The 14518-nt window shown below is 44.6% G+C and overlaps 1 long non-coding RNA gene across 1 annotated transcript; it reads left to right on the forward strand.

The window, feature by feature from the left end:
- The first annotated feature begins 13409 nt into the window (after nt 1-13409).
- LOC138672920 (uncharacterized) lies at nt 13410-14019 on the forward strand. The gene is made up of 2 exons (XR_011319790.1): nt 13410-13517; nt 13639-14019. It is a non-coding gene; the product is annotated as an uncharacterized lncRNA (long non-coding RNA).
- Nucleotides 14020-14518: the final 499 nt, after the last annotated feature.

Here is a 14518-nt window from a genome sequence, read left to right on the forward strand (position 1 = left end):
GGGGTTTAAACTGCAATGATTAAGACCATGTATCCGAAACGCATCTGCCAGACCTTTTAACCTCATTAGGCCGGCGTCACACACAGCGTAAAACAATACGGTCCGTATATTACGGCCGTAATACGCTGAAAAGTCCCGAAAATAGTGGTCCGTAGCTACTCCGTAGGCAGGGTGTGTCAGCGTTTTTTGCGCATGGCATCCTCCGTATGTAATCCGTATGGCATCCGTACTGCGTGTTTTTCTCACAGGCTTGCAAAACCAACATACCGCTATAGAAGTGATCCATGTGTCCAAAAAAAAAAAAATCTATATATATACTGTATATATATGTATATATATATATATATATATATATATATATATATATATACAGTGGGGCAAAAAAGTATTTAGTCAGTCAGCAATAGTGCAAGTTCCACCACTTAAAAAGATGAGAGGCGTCTGTAATTTACATCATGGGTAGACCTCAACTATGGGAGACATACTGAGAAAAAAAAATCCAGAAAATCACATTGTCTGTTTTTTTATCATTTTTTTTGCATATTATGGTGGAAAATAAGTATTTGGTCAGAAACAAACAATCAAGATTTCTGGCTCTCACAGACCTGTAACTTCTTCTTTAAGAGTCTCCTCTTTCCTCCACTCATTACCTGTAGTAATGGCACCTGTTTAAACTTGTTATCAGCATAAAAAGACACCTGTGCACACCCTCAAACAGTCTGACTCCAAACTCCACTATGGTGAAGACCAAAGAGCTGTCAAAGGACACCAGAAACAAAATTGTAGCCCTGCACCAGGCTGGGAAGACTGAATCTGCAATAGCCAACCAGCTTGGAGTGAAGAAATCAACAGTGGGAGCAATAATTAGAAAATGGAAGACATACAAGACCACTGATAATCTCCCTCGATCTGGGGCTCCACGCAAAATCCCACCCCGTGGGGTCAGAATGATCACAAGAACGGTGAGCAAAAATCCCAGAACCACGCGGGGGGACCTAGTGAATGAACTGCAGAGAGCTGGGACCAATGTAACAAGGCCTACCGTAAGTAACACACTACGCCACCATGGACTCAGATCCTGCAGTGCCAGACGTGTCCCACTGCTTAAGCCAGTACATGTCCGGGCCCGTCTGAAGTTTGCTAGAGAGCATTTGGATGATCCAGAGGAGTTTTGGGAGAATGTCCTATGGTCTGATGAAACCAAACTGGAACTGTTTGGTAGAAACACAACTTGTCGTGTTTGGAGGAATAAGAATACTGAGTTGCATCCATCAAACACCATACCTACTGTAAAGCATGGTGGTGGAAACATCATGCTTTGGGGCTGTTTCTCTGCAAAGGGGCCAGGACGACTGATCCGGGTACATGAAAGAATGAATGGGGCCATGTATCGTGAGATTTTGAGTGCAAACCTCCTTCCATCAGCAAGGGCATTGAAGATGAAACGTGGCTGGGTCTTTCAACATGACAATGATCCAAAGCACACCGCCAGGGCAACGAAGGAGTGGCTTGGTAAGAAGCATTTCAAAGTCCTGGAGTGGCCTAGCCAATCTCCAGATCTCAACCCTATAGAAAACCTTTGGAGGGAGTTGAAAGTCCGTGTTGCCAAGCGAAAAGCCAAAAACATCACTGCTCTAGAGGAGATCTGCATGGAGGAATGGGCCAACATACCAACAACAGTGTGTGGCAACCTTGTGAAGACTTACAGAAAACGTTTGACCTCTGTCATTGCCAACAAAGGATATATTACAAAGTATTGAGATGAAATTTTGTTTCTGACCAAATACTTATTTTCCACCATAATATGCAAATAAAATGTTAAAAAAACAGACAATGTGATTTTCTGGATTTTTTTTTCTCAGTTTGTCTCCCATAGTTGAGGTCTACCTATGATGTAAATTACAGACGCCTCTCATCTTTTTAAGTGGTGGAACTTGCACTATTGCTGACTGACTAAATACTTTTTTGCCCCACTGTATATATATATATATATATATATATATATATAATTGTCTAAGGGTTTTTCCGTCTGTCTGTCTGTCTGTCTGTCTGTCTTGGAAATCCCGGCTCTCTGATTGGTCGAGGCCGCCAGGCCTCGACCAATCAGAGACGGGCACGGCATCGACGTAGAAATCCCGCGGCTCTGATTGGTCGAGGCCGCCAGGCCTCGACCAATCAGCGACGGGCACAGCGACGATGATGTCATAAACGACGTAGACATTCCGCGTCTCTGATTCAGCGACGGGCACAGTATCGACGTAGATGTCATAATGGTTGCCATGGCGACGAATATTCTAGAATACCCGATGCATTAGAATCGGGCCACAATCTAGTATATATATATATATGTCAGTAGACACATTATATATATATATATATATATATATATTAATATTTCTTCCAGCGCGAGATAGCTTTAAAGCCGGTAATTCAATTACCGGCTTTTGCCATCTCCTTCCTAAACTCGACATGATTTGAGACATGGTTTACATACAGTAAACCATGTCTTCTCCCCATTTTTTTTGCAGATTCCACACTACTAATGTTAGTAGTGTGTATCTGCTAAATTTGGCCATTCTATCTACTAAATTAAAGGGTTAAATGGCGGAAAAAATTGGCGTGGGCTCCCGCGCAATTTTATCCGCCAGAGTAGTAAAGCCAGTGACTGAGGGCAGATATTAATAGCCTGGAGAGGGTCCATGGTTATTGCCCCCCCCCCCAGGCTAAAAACACCTGCCCCCAGCCACCCCAGAAAAGGCACATCTGGAAGATGCGCCTATTCTGGCACTTGGCCACTCTCTTCCCATTCCCGTGTAGCGGTGGGATATGGGGTAATGAAGGGTTAATGCCACCTTGCTATTGTAAGGTGACATTAAGCCAAATTAATAATGGAGAGGCGTCAATTATGACACCTACCCATTATTAATCCAATTGTAGTAAAGGGTTAAAAAATACACAAACACATTATTAAAAATTATTTTAATGAAATAAAAACAAAGGTTATTGTAATAATTTATTCTACGCCCAATCCAGTCACTGAAGACCCTCGTTCTGTAATAAAAACAAAATAATAAACCAACAATATCCTTACCTACCGCAGATCTGTAAAGTCCAACGATGTAAATCCTTCTGAAGGGGTTAAAATATTTTGCAGCCACAAGCTTTGCTAAAGCAACGTTGCTCATGGCTGCAAAACCCCTGGGAATGAAGGTAAAGTAGGTCATTGACCTATATTTACCTTCATTTGTGGTGAGGCGCCCTCTGCTGGTTGTTCCTAGATCGTGGGAACTTTCCTAGAAAGCTCCCAGGCTCGAGTTCATATGAGGACAACCAGCAGAGGGCGCCTCTTATGAACTCGAGCCTGGGAGCTTTCTAGGAAAGTTCCCACGATCTAGGAACAACCAGCAGAGGGCTCCTCACCGCAAATGAAGGTAAATATAGGTCAATGACCTACTTTATCTTCATTCCCCGGAGTTTTGCAGCCACGTGCAACGTTGCTTTAGCAAAGCTCGTGGCTGCAAAATATTTTAACCCCTTCAGAAGGATTTACATCGTTGGACTTTACAGATCTGCGGTAGGTAAGGATATTGTTGGTTTATTATTTTGTTTTTATTACAGAACGAGGGTCTTCAGTGATTGGATTGGGCGTAGAATAAATTATTACAATAACCTTTGTTTTTATTTCATTAAAATAATTTTTAATAATGTGTTTGTGTATTTTTTAACCCTTTACTACAATTGGATTAATAATGGATAGGTGTCATAATTGACGCCTCTCCATTATTAATTAGGCTTAATGTCACCTTACAATAGCAAGGTGGCATTAACCCTTCATTACCCCATATCCCACCGCTACACGGGAATGGGAAGAGAGTAGCCAAGTGCCAGAATAGGCGCATCTTCCAGATGTGCCTGTTCTGGGGTGGCTGGGGGCAGATATTTTTAGCCAGGAGGGGGCCAATAACCATGGACCCTCTCCAGGCTATTAATATCTGCCCTCAGTCACTGGCTTTACTACTCTGGCGGATAAAATTGCGCGGGAGCCCACGCCAATTTTTTCCGCCATTTAACCCTTTAATTTAGTAGATAGAACGGCCAAATTTTGCAGATACACACTACTAACATTAGTAGTGTGGAATCTGCAAAAAAAAGGGGATAATACATGGTTTACTGTATGTAAACCATGTCTCATATCATGTCGGGTTTAGGAAGGAGATAGCAAAAGCCGGAAATTGAATTACCGGCTTTAAAGCTGTCTAGCGCTGGAATAAATATTAATATATATATACATATATGTGTCTCACTGACATTATATATATATATATATATATATATATATATATATATATATATATATATATTCAACCAAAGAAAAGAAAACAGCCGGACGGCACATCCGACAACTGACGCTGAGTGAACCGCTCACCTGTGTCTTGGAGGAAAGGCTCAGTCCAGGGTGCAACGACTCCACAAAAAAGCAGCCACAAATATATCGCAAAATAGAAGAAAGGAGCGCACTACCTGGACATCCGATGCAGTAAAGCTTTATTCCAAATGCATAAAAAACATCTTCACGACCGGGGGTGTTGTGAAAGGAATGCGGCTAGGCTTGACGACGGCCGTTTCGCGCCCGACTGGCGCTTCTATTGGACTATTCTACCTATTGGACTGGAAGCTGTCAGTGTGATTTTACTGTACACCGCAATGAATTACCGGCTTTTCTCTCTAACACCGCTGCGTATTTCTCGCAAGTCACACTGCTTGTCCATGTGTAATCCGTATTTTTTCACGCTTCCATAGACTTTCATTGGCGTATTTCTTGCGCAGTACGGTGACAAACGCAGCATGCTGCGATTTTGTACGGCCGTAGAAAGCCGTATTATACGGATCAGTAAAATACGGCAAATAGGAGCAGGGGCATAGAGAATAATTGGGACGTTTGTTTTGCGAGTTTTACGGACGTAATTTCTGCGCTCATACGTCCGTAAAACTCGCAAGTGTGACGCCGGCCTAAGTGGTGATGGGTGAGGAAGTGTGTTTGTAAATTTTAATGATATCTGAATAAATGCTTGGAATTTTTTACCGTATCTGCCTGCTGCTGAAATTCCTCTCATCCCTACAACCTCTGATGCACCGCAGTCTCCGTGCAGTGCACTCCCTGGGGGTGAGCTGAGATTTCTATAATTTTTTTTGTCTCACCAGTTCTAGTCCCAAAATACAGGAAATTACTGTATGTATCAGTGATAAATTGAAAACAAATCCTTTAAAGACTCCAGTTTTTTTACAATACACATGTAAAATACTATTGTGAACTATTAGCAAAAACCTCGTCATACAGCAGTTGAGACCACATCCACTGAGTGGCCATATAAACATCAGAAACATCTGGTGACCAAGTATATTAAAATCATGTTTTTTTTTTCAAAGCTAGTCATGTTGTGCCACACATCTCACAACCTGTTAACGAGGGTATACAGAGGTTTTAAAACCAAACTGTGCTTTACTCGGGTGAGTATCTGAGTGCAGTGCCTGAGTCTCTGCAATTGCTTTGTTATTGTCTGTAGTGATGATGTTACGTCGACGGCACTGCGGGCAATCTGTGGGTTCAGTGGCTTTGAGCAGCCCCTGTCGACAACTCATCTTGAGAAGATAACGATTACCATGAGAAAGGGTATTGGCGAGTCATTTCACAAAACACTTTGTTGAACAAAAATAGCTTTGTCCCAAATAACCAAATTAATTAAAACGCAAAAAAAGGGAGGATGGGTGGGAACTTAATGACTTCTTCTTGCTGTCCCAGGTATACACTGATGAGTAAAAGGGTAGCAATGTTTTGAACTTTTGACTTTCAGCTTCCATATGTCACCATCCACTACTGCATCGAACTTGAGACTACCATCATTATAATTATCTTGGACATTGGTCCTACTCTGGAGTGTGGTACTATCACCTTTAAAGGGAACCTGTCACCCCGAAAATCGCGGGTGAGGTAAGCCCACTGGCATCAGGGGCTTATCTACAGCATTCTGTAATGCTGTAGATAAGCCCCCGATGTTACCTGAAATAGGAGAAAAAGACGTTAGATAATACTCACCCAGGGGGGGGGGGGGGGCCCGCTGCTGGTCAGGTCGGATGGGCGTCTCTGGTCCGCTGCGGCGCCTCCCATCTTCTTTCCATGACGTCCTCTTCTGATCTTCAGCCACGGCTCCGGCGCAGGCGTACTTTGTCTGCCCTGTTGAGGGCAGAGCAAAGTACTGCAGTGCGCAGGTGCCGGGCCTCTCTGACCTTTCCGGCGCCTGCGCACTGCAGTACTTTGTTCTGCCCTCAACAGGGCAGCCAAAGTACGCCTGCGCCGGAGCCGTGGCTGAAGATCAGAAGAGGACGTCATGGAAAGAAGATGGGAGGCGCCGCAGCGGACCAGAGACGCCCATCCGACCTGACCAGCAGCGGGTCCGCCCCTGGGTGAGTATAATCGAACGTCTTTTTCTGCTCTTTCAGGTAACATCGGGGGCTTATCTATAGCATTACAGAATGCTGTAGATAAGCGCCTGATGCCGGTGGGCTTACCTCACCCGCGATTTTCGGAGTGACAGGTTCCCTTTAGGTGCCTATGTAAATCAAATCCTCTACTCCCTACCGCCCCTCCCCCCCCCTTTTTTTTTCTGACCCTATCATCCTGTTTCTGTTTATGCACAGGTATCCATTGTCAGTTTAACTCTGGTGATAGGATCAGACATTGTCTCTGGCTATCTTGAATAGTTGCTTTTTTGGTACATCCTTAAACAGTAAAGGTACCTTCACACTGAGCGACGCTGCAGCGATCCAGACAACGATGGATAATGTTTGGTCGCTGGAGAGCTGTCACACAGACAGCTCTCCAGCGACCAACGATGCCAGTAACCAGGGTAAACATCGGGTTACTAAGCGCGGCCCTGCGCTTAGTAACCCGATGTTTACCCTGGTTACCAGTGAAGACATCGCTGAATCGGCGTCACACACGCCGATTCAGCGATGTCTACAGGAGGTCCATCGACGAAAGAAAGTGCTGGCCTTCTAGCTCCGACCAACGACATCACAGCAGGATCCTGATCGGTGCTGTGTGTCAAACCGAACGATATCGCTAGCCAGGATGCTGCAACGTCACAGATCGCTAGCGATATCGTTCAGTGTGAAGGTACCTTAAGGGAATTACAGGGTGAATCTAGAGGTAGCCATCTTTGAGAGGGAGCGCCAATTTGAATTCAAGGTGGGGTGCCAACCTCCTTGGTAATGTATAAAAGAGATCACTGCACTCGTATATTTCAAGATGCTTATGCCAAAAGTTTATTCGGATAAAAAAGTTTGTGCAAAATAGCGACAGGCGATAATTACACAGGGTGTTGGTGGGTCCCCCAGGAGTGCCCCATTTGGTAATTATATCATGATTTTGTACTATTATACACTGTCAGTATTCATTTTTACCTAATCTATTCTCTGCATATCTGTACATGGTCACTTACACAATGATTATTTGCGTTAATATGGTTTGGTTGGTATTAGTATGATACCACTACTTATGGGGTCCATACCTGGGTAGACCGCCTATTCCTGTGCTTTAGGTGTATACCCACTGTATTTTATATATGTATATATTTCTTTGTTGTTTGGTTAATAAAATTATTCTTTTTTACTGACCTTGTGTGAAGGCAGTTTTTTTGGTGTTATAGAACCAGGAATAGTTAATTTTGTAGCCAAAGCTCCCTATCCTGGCCCACCGGACAAAGCCACCATGGACGACATTAATCCTTACATACCCCCAAGTGACACTGAAAAATTGAAAAATCATGTAACCCCTGCAAAAATTCCCTCATATCTCCACCAACCACCCCAGGAAGAGATCCTAACCCCCTATTCTCCTGGACAGGTAGCAGAGGACTAAAATTATTTAAAAAGTTAATTTCACCTAGCTATCTGGGTGCTGTGTCCCCAGCATCTATAAGTCCAGAGTCCTGATGAATGGCAGCTTTTACCCCAGGGTTCTAATGGACAACAGCTTGTGGACAACATCTTCTGATCCAATCGATCTGCTGGAAACAAAGGCCTCTCTGACCACCAGTGAGCTTGGAGCAGAAATAGCCATGAGACCAGCGGGTCCCTAAGGGGGCTTTTAATACTGTGCAGAGCCAAGAGGTTACCTCGGGGCTAAGGTGCGCCGAAGTCCAAGTCCTCTGCAGCCTGCATTGAACGAGGGCTGGCTAAACTGGGCAAGCTACAGTCCCCCCAAGCTGGTTCTGAACTAAAGTCTACAGTCAATCTTCACCAGGGATGTTCACAACCCATCTGAGCTGTTCCAGGACTGATTCCACTGATTACATAATAGCAGGTAAATCAAAACGACCACATTCAACCGATGAACGGCAACACTTCCCAGGACTCACATCCAAAGATGATATTTTGATGTTTTTCTTTTTTATTAATTAATAATAATAATAAAAAAGAAAAAAAATCTAAATATCATGTTTGGATGTGAGTCCTGGGAAGCGCTGCCGTTCATGGGCTGGATGTGTTCATTTTGATTTACTTGTCCTGTGTGAGCCTGTATTTGGCTCTTTCACTTGGATCCAGCCGAGCTGCAAGCCCTGTCCATTGAAAAGTATCCCAGAGGAATTTTTTGAGGATACACGATCTAAAACTATATTAGTCTTCCACCAGGTGAGTGCATGAAGTTGTGCACCCATCAAAGACTATTATATATTGTGTTCATGCCCTTAGGGTGCCGCATTTTGTCTGTTCTTCTCTCCCAAACAGGGTTATTATTTGTTTAATCATATAATAGCACGTAAGGAGGGAGATAGAAAAATGCTGAGGGCAGGAAGCTTGATGATTTCTTCTTGCTGTCCCAGGTATAGCTGCCACTTTTTATAACCCCCTCCTGGCCCCCAACCTATCTGACCTCAACCTGAACTTACCTTGTACTACTCTTCTTCCCCTCTCAACTCAATTTCAATACTTAACACTTTCCATTCCCGCCCAAACTGATGGCCTCCCTTCTAGGCTTGCAGCCCTCATCCGGCCTTACTGGAGTGCTGGACCCAGGGAGAGTGAGTAAAGAACAATTTTTTTTATTTAAAAAAAACTGCAGCTAGTGGACAAGGGTTTTCCAAAACTGGAAAACTCCTTTAACTAAGAGAAGAGGAAAAAATAATATCAATATGTGAAGCCAAAGTCAAAATTCAGCAGATTTCATTTTCAATACATGTAACGTCAGCCAATGCCTCAAATTCCCACTGAATAGGCTGACTAATATGTTTGACATGTCCCTGTGCTTCTGTGGCGCCCCTGAGGTTCCAGTCGCCACAGAGGTACTGCACCTCATCCAGAGGTGTCTTTAACAAAAGAAAAAGAAAAAAGAAGGACGGCACTACCTTCCACTTGGAGATTCCCAGCCTCTGTGCACATCAAGTGCTTTCATACAGCAAAACAGTCCAAATTCCACCACAAGCTGTCGGGTGCTCCTCCAGAACTCACATGAGAGTCAGTGCATTGCATAAGAAAGGAAGGAAGGAGGGCACTCACCGATCTGAAGTTTGACTTGACTTTATTGAATGCTCATAAAAACACCATGACCGGGAGAGTGAACAAGGAGCTCCTTTGAGCAGACTGCTCACAGGAGCTCCTTGTTCTCTCTCCCGGCCATGATGTTTTTATGAGCATTCAATAAAGTCAAGTCAAGCTTCAGATCGGTGAGTGCCCTCCTTCCTTCCTTTCTTATGTCATCCAGAGGTGTGGTACCCCACTCTCGGGTAAGGAGGGGACACTACCCAGTACCCACATACTAGCACCCAACACTAGAACTCTCCAGGCCAGGGAGGGACTAGGTAGAAGGTGTGGGTTGAGAGAGTAGAGTTGTCATGGAAACAAGAGGGAGGAGTTAGTGAGTTAGTCAGTTGGAGCTGGGGACTTGAGCAGTGAGGAGCTCGTCCCAGCACCAGAGGACAGAGAGAGAACAAGGAAGATAGTGAGAAGTTCCAGAGAGTGAGAGAGGAAGAAGGGGTCCTAGGGGCATGGGTAGTGAGGAATCCACCCATGGGGCCCGAATCCACACTGACCATAGTTGAGTGGAGTGACCAGGTCGCAGTGGGGGAACCGGCCCCCAGACTAGTGGAGGAACTACAAGACTCAGCTAACAAGCCAGAGGCTGTGGTAACTGTAGGTGCCACAGCCACATCCACACAGATTTGCTGAAAAGGCAGCCGTATAGGATCAAGGGGACTAAGAGGACATCACCCGATAGGACTGAGGTTGCTGGCTTGGGACACTGTGTGTGAAGGCACAGGGCAGGAGAGATGGGAGCCAGCTCAGTGAGATGGCCAGAGAAGAAACATAGGAAGGGGGTTCTGGCAAAGTGTGCCCCAAATTACCTGAGAGCTGACTGGACCACAAACCAGGAGGACACAGCACCCGGCTGGGATTGAATAAGAACTGTGAGTAAACTGTGGATAAACTGTGGAAACTGCACTCTGCTGTGTCATCTGAATTATTGCAACGCCACCGACCCTACACTATGACCACCGCCATCACATTTAATTTCTTAACTGTACTGTGGCCTAGCTTTACCTGTGGAGAGCTGTAACACCTGCTAGGTCACCAACTGCCCCAGTGGCCCTGAACCGCAGCGTCGGCCATCTTCCTCATTGCTGAACACCATGGGTGGCGTCACAAACTAATACCCTATAAACTTTATTTCCCCTTTAATTTACATTTTATTGGACGCCCAGGGCCACGGAACGATTCATTGCTGCCGTGACCACCCCTTTAAGAACCGTCGGACCTGGCCCGAGTATCCCACGGCCCTAGCGGGCACTCCACTTCGTAGCTGGGGAAAATGAAGAATTGTGCATGTTGGCTTCAACATGCCCACATAATTTTTTCCCACAGGAAATAAGCAGAGGTGTCTGGCTGTGGTTTATGACTTTACCTAAGGAAACTGAGGCATGGATAAGTGAACGTATAGGGAGAAGTTAAACAGTTATAATGACTTAAAATATTAATTTCTATAACCCATTACCCAATGCATACGTTATGCATGTCTGTGGAATCTGGTTTGAGATTCAGTACTAATAACTGGCACATGATGGCGCCAAGAGCAATATATTTCAGCTAAGCTGCTCACACATGATAGATTTTCTAGTGATTTTATTCTTTTTTTATTTTTGCAGTCAGTTTACATGTTAATAACATCTGTCTTAGGCTACTTTCACACTAGCGTTAACTGCAATCCGTCACAATGCGTCATTTTGCAGAAAAAACGCATCCTGCAAAAGTGCTTGCAGGATGCATTTTTTCCCCATAGACTTGTATTGACGACGCATTGCGACGGATTGCCACACGTCGCATCCGTCGTGCGACGGATGCGTCGTGCTTTGGCGGACCGTCGGGAGCAAAAAAACGTTACATGTAACGTTTTTTGCTCTTGATGGACCGCTTTTTCCGACCGCGCATGCGCGGCCGGAACTCCGCCCCCACCTCCCTGCACCTCACAATGGGGCAGCGGATGCGCCGGAGAAATGCATCGGCTGCCTCCGTTGTGCAGTGCGTTAAACGCTAGCGTCGGAATCTCTGCCCGACGCATTGCGACGGGGAGATTCCGACGCTAGTGTGAAAGTAGCCTACGCAATCAGTTTTGATAATTACAACTTCATGTTACAGCTTCAGCTCTACTGCACTATTCAATATTCTGTAGTGCAATAATAGCCTTTTGTTACGGCTGGATTTATGCTGTTTTTTTACTTTCATTCTTGGGTTTTGTCTGACTTTCACTCAAAAAATTGGTATAAATGTGTATGTATGAAAGCAGCACAAGTAAGGCTAGGTGCTACCTCTGTAAATGCAGCAGACACGTGAGATCTTTTTGAGGAATATTGGGTAATATTGTAAAGATATAAGATGCATAACGCTTATCATTTTAAAGGGAAAACACGTGGACTTTTCCTTTAAATATTACAATTGGGACATTCATTGTGGTGACTGATATTCTCATATAGAACTGTGCTGAACAAATATGGAAAATTAAGTGAGTGCTATACTGAATGGGTTCAAGCACCAATGCCAGGTATGCAAGGATATTTATATCCAAGGAATGAACTTATATACTGCTTGGAAAGCACCCTCTGACCAGGTCTGGATAAAACATTGAGTTACTTGAAGACATGTCACCACTAGGGGGAGCTCCCTGCATACCGATTTACTATTGAGTTTGGCATGAGCCCTAAAAATCCCTATGCAATAAGGTCTGGCATAAATGCAAGGAAACCTGCCATCAGGTTATTATCCTGCAAACATCCATCTGTATATGGACACTGTAATAATGATTGCATCCATACCTTTGTGTTTTGGGTTTATTTTTCAGAGAAATATATTGTTGATTTGTTATCCAAATGGAATGCAAGTGCAGATCGCTTTAAGGTACTGTCGCACTAGACGATATCGCTAGCGATCCGTGACGTTGCAGCGTCCTCGCTAGCGATATCGTCCAGTGTGACAGGCAGCAGCGATCAGGCCCCTGCTGGGAGATCGCTGGTCGGGGAAGAAAGTCCAGAACTTTATTTCGTCGCTGGACTCCCGCTGACATCGCTGAATCGGCGTGTGTGACACCGATTCAGCGATGTCTTCGCTGGTAACCAGGGTAAACATCGGGTAACTAAGCGCAGGGCCGCGCTTAGTAACCCGATGTTTACCCTGGTTACCATCCTAAAAGTAAAAAAACAAACACTACATACTTACCTACAGCCGTCTGTCCTCCAGCGCTGTGCTCTGCTCTCCTCCTGCTCTGGCTGTGAGCGTCGGTCAGCCGGAAAGCAGAGCGGTGACGTCACCGCTCTGCTTTCTGGCTGCCCGGCGCTCACACCCAGACCAGAGAAGCAGAGCGCCGAGGACAGACAGCGGAAGGTAAGTATGTAGCGTTTGTTTTTTTACTTTTTAGGATGGTAACCAGGGTAAACATCGGGTTACTAAGCGCGGCCCTGCGCTTAGTTACCCGATGTTTACCCTGGTTACCGGAGACCTCGGGATCGTTGGTCGCTGGAGAGCTGTCTGTGTGACAGCTCTCCAGCGACCAAACAGCGACGCTGCAGCGATCCGGATCGTTGTCGGTATCGCTGCAGCGTCGCTATGTGTGACGGTACCTTTACTTTCAGTGATCTGCCTCCCCTGTCCACAATCTAGTGGCAGCACAGTCATTCCCTGTGCCATTGTATCCTGTGCTAAAATCCTCAGACTAAAAATGTCTATCTAAACAATAGACTCTGTGAAAATGCTGAGAGTGAGATCTGCATCATGGTCAGGCACTTCCTTTGTTAAGGAAGTGACATAGATTATATCAGGTGATAAGAGATCACTCACTGTATTTCTTCTCTGTCTCATTATTTCTTCTCATTTCTCTCCTCTACCTTCATATATGCACAAGATGTGTAAATGTACAGTCAGAGAAACCATGTATCTTGCCATCGTCATCCTTGTTACGGGGATATTTCTTATAGGTATGCCATGTATTGTGCAATGTCTATATTTATTTTAGATTAAATATGCATTCTTCAGAATGTGAATATATTAAATGAATTGCTTAAATAATAAATTTTTATGCTGTCATTCTGTCCATAGGAAAAAGTTCTGCACAAACTGTAACCCAGATGTCGGCACAGGAGACTGTCCGCTCCGGACATTCGATGCTGCTGGAGTGCACCTATAAAGTATCTGGCACACCTTATCCAGCTTGGTATGTGCAGTACCCAGGAAAAGCTCCAGTCATGCTGGTCAATGACCTGACCCAAAAAACCCACAAAGGATTTTCGGTGCTAGAAGACAAGGTTAATAAAGGTTTCCACCTGAAGAAGGAAAACGTAGAAGTCACTGACGGTGGTGTCTACTTCTGTGCAGTGAGAGACACAGTGGATATGCTCCACCTGTCACCTGTCACAGAACACTCTGCAGCATTGACTTACTTGTTACACGACTTTTAGAATGAATAAATGCTAAGCACCATATATGCAGTCCTGAGCGTAAGTTTTAGGCATGCCTTAAAAAATAGTAGTGATAGTGGTTTAATTTTTATCAATGAAAACACCAGTCCAGCGTTTAACTTTCAGTGTTGGAGTGGTATCACTAATCCATGTTCCCTGACCCTAGAAATATACTTACCAGTCGCTGTCATCAGCTGTTACTGGCACTGCTCTGGTCCTGACCCAAAATTTTGTGACCACAACTTCTGACTGAGTACCTGGAAGTCAGAGGTATCGGTTACAAGCTCTCATTGTAGGTCTATGAGAGCCTGTTTCTGGCCTTGTTCTGGCTCTCATAGACTTACATTGAGAAGTGACTTTTGGATCACCCAGCAACCGCTACAGCGATCCGGCAGGTCACACACTGTAGGCGCTAAAATAAAAAAAATTCTGGAGTGGTGTTTTAACAAAATGTAAAGTGAGTGAACAAAAGAGAAATCTATATCAAATCAATATTTGGTGTGACCACCAGTCCTGTAAAT

The sequence above is a fragment of the Ranitomeya imitator genome, chromosome 1 (assembly GCF_032444005.1).
Source record: "Ranitomeya imitator isolate aRanImi1 chromosome 1, aRanImi1.pri, whole genome shotgun sequence".
Taxonomy (NCBI): Eukaryota; Metazoa; Chordata; class Amphibia; order Anura; family Dendrobatidae; genus Ranitomeya; species Ranitomeya imitator.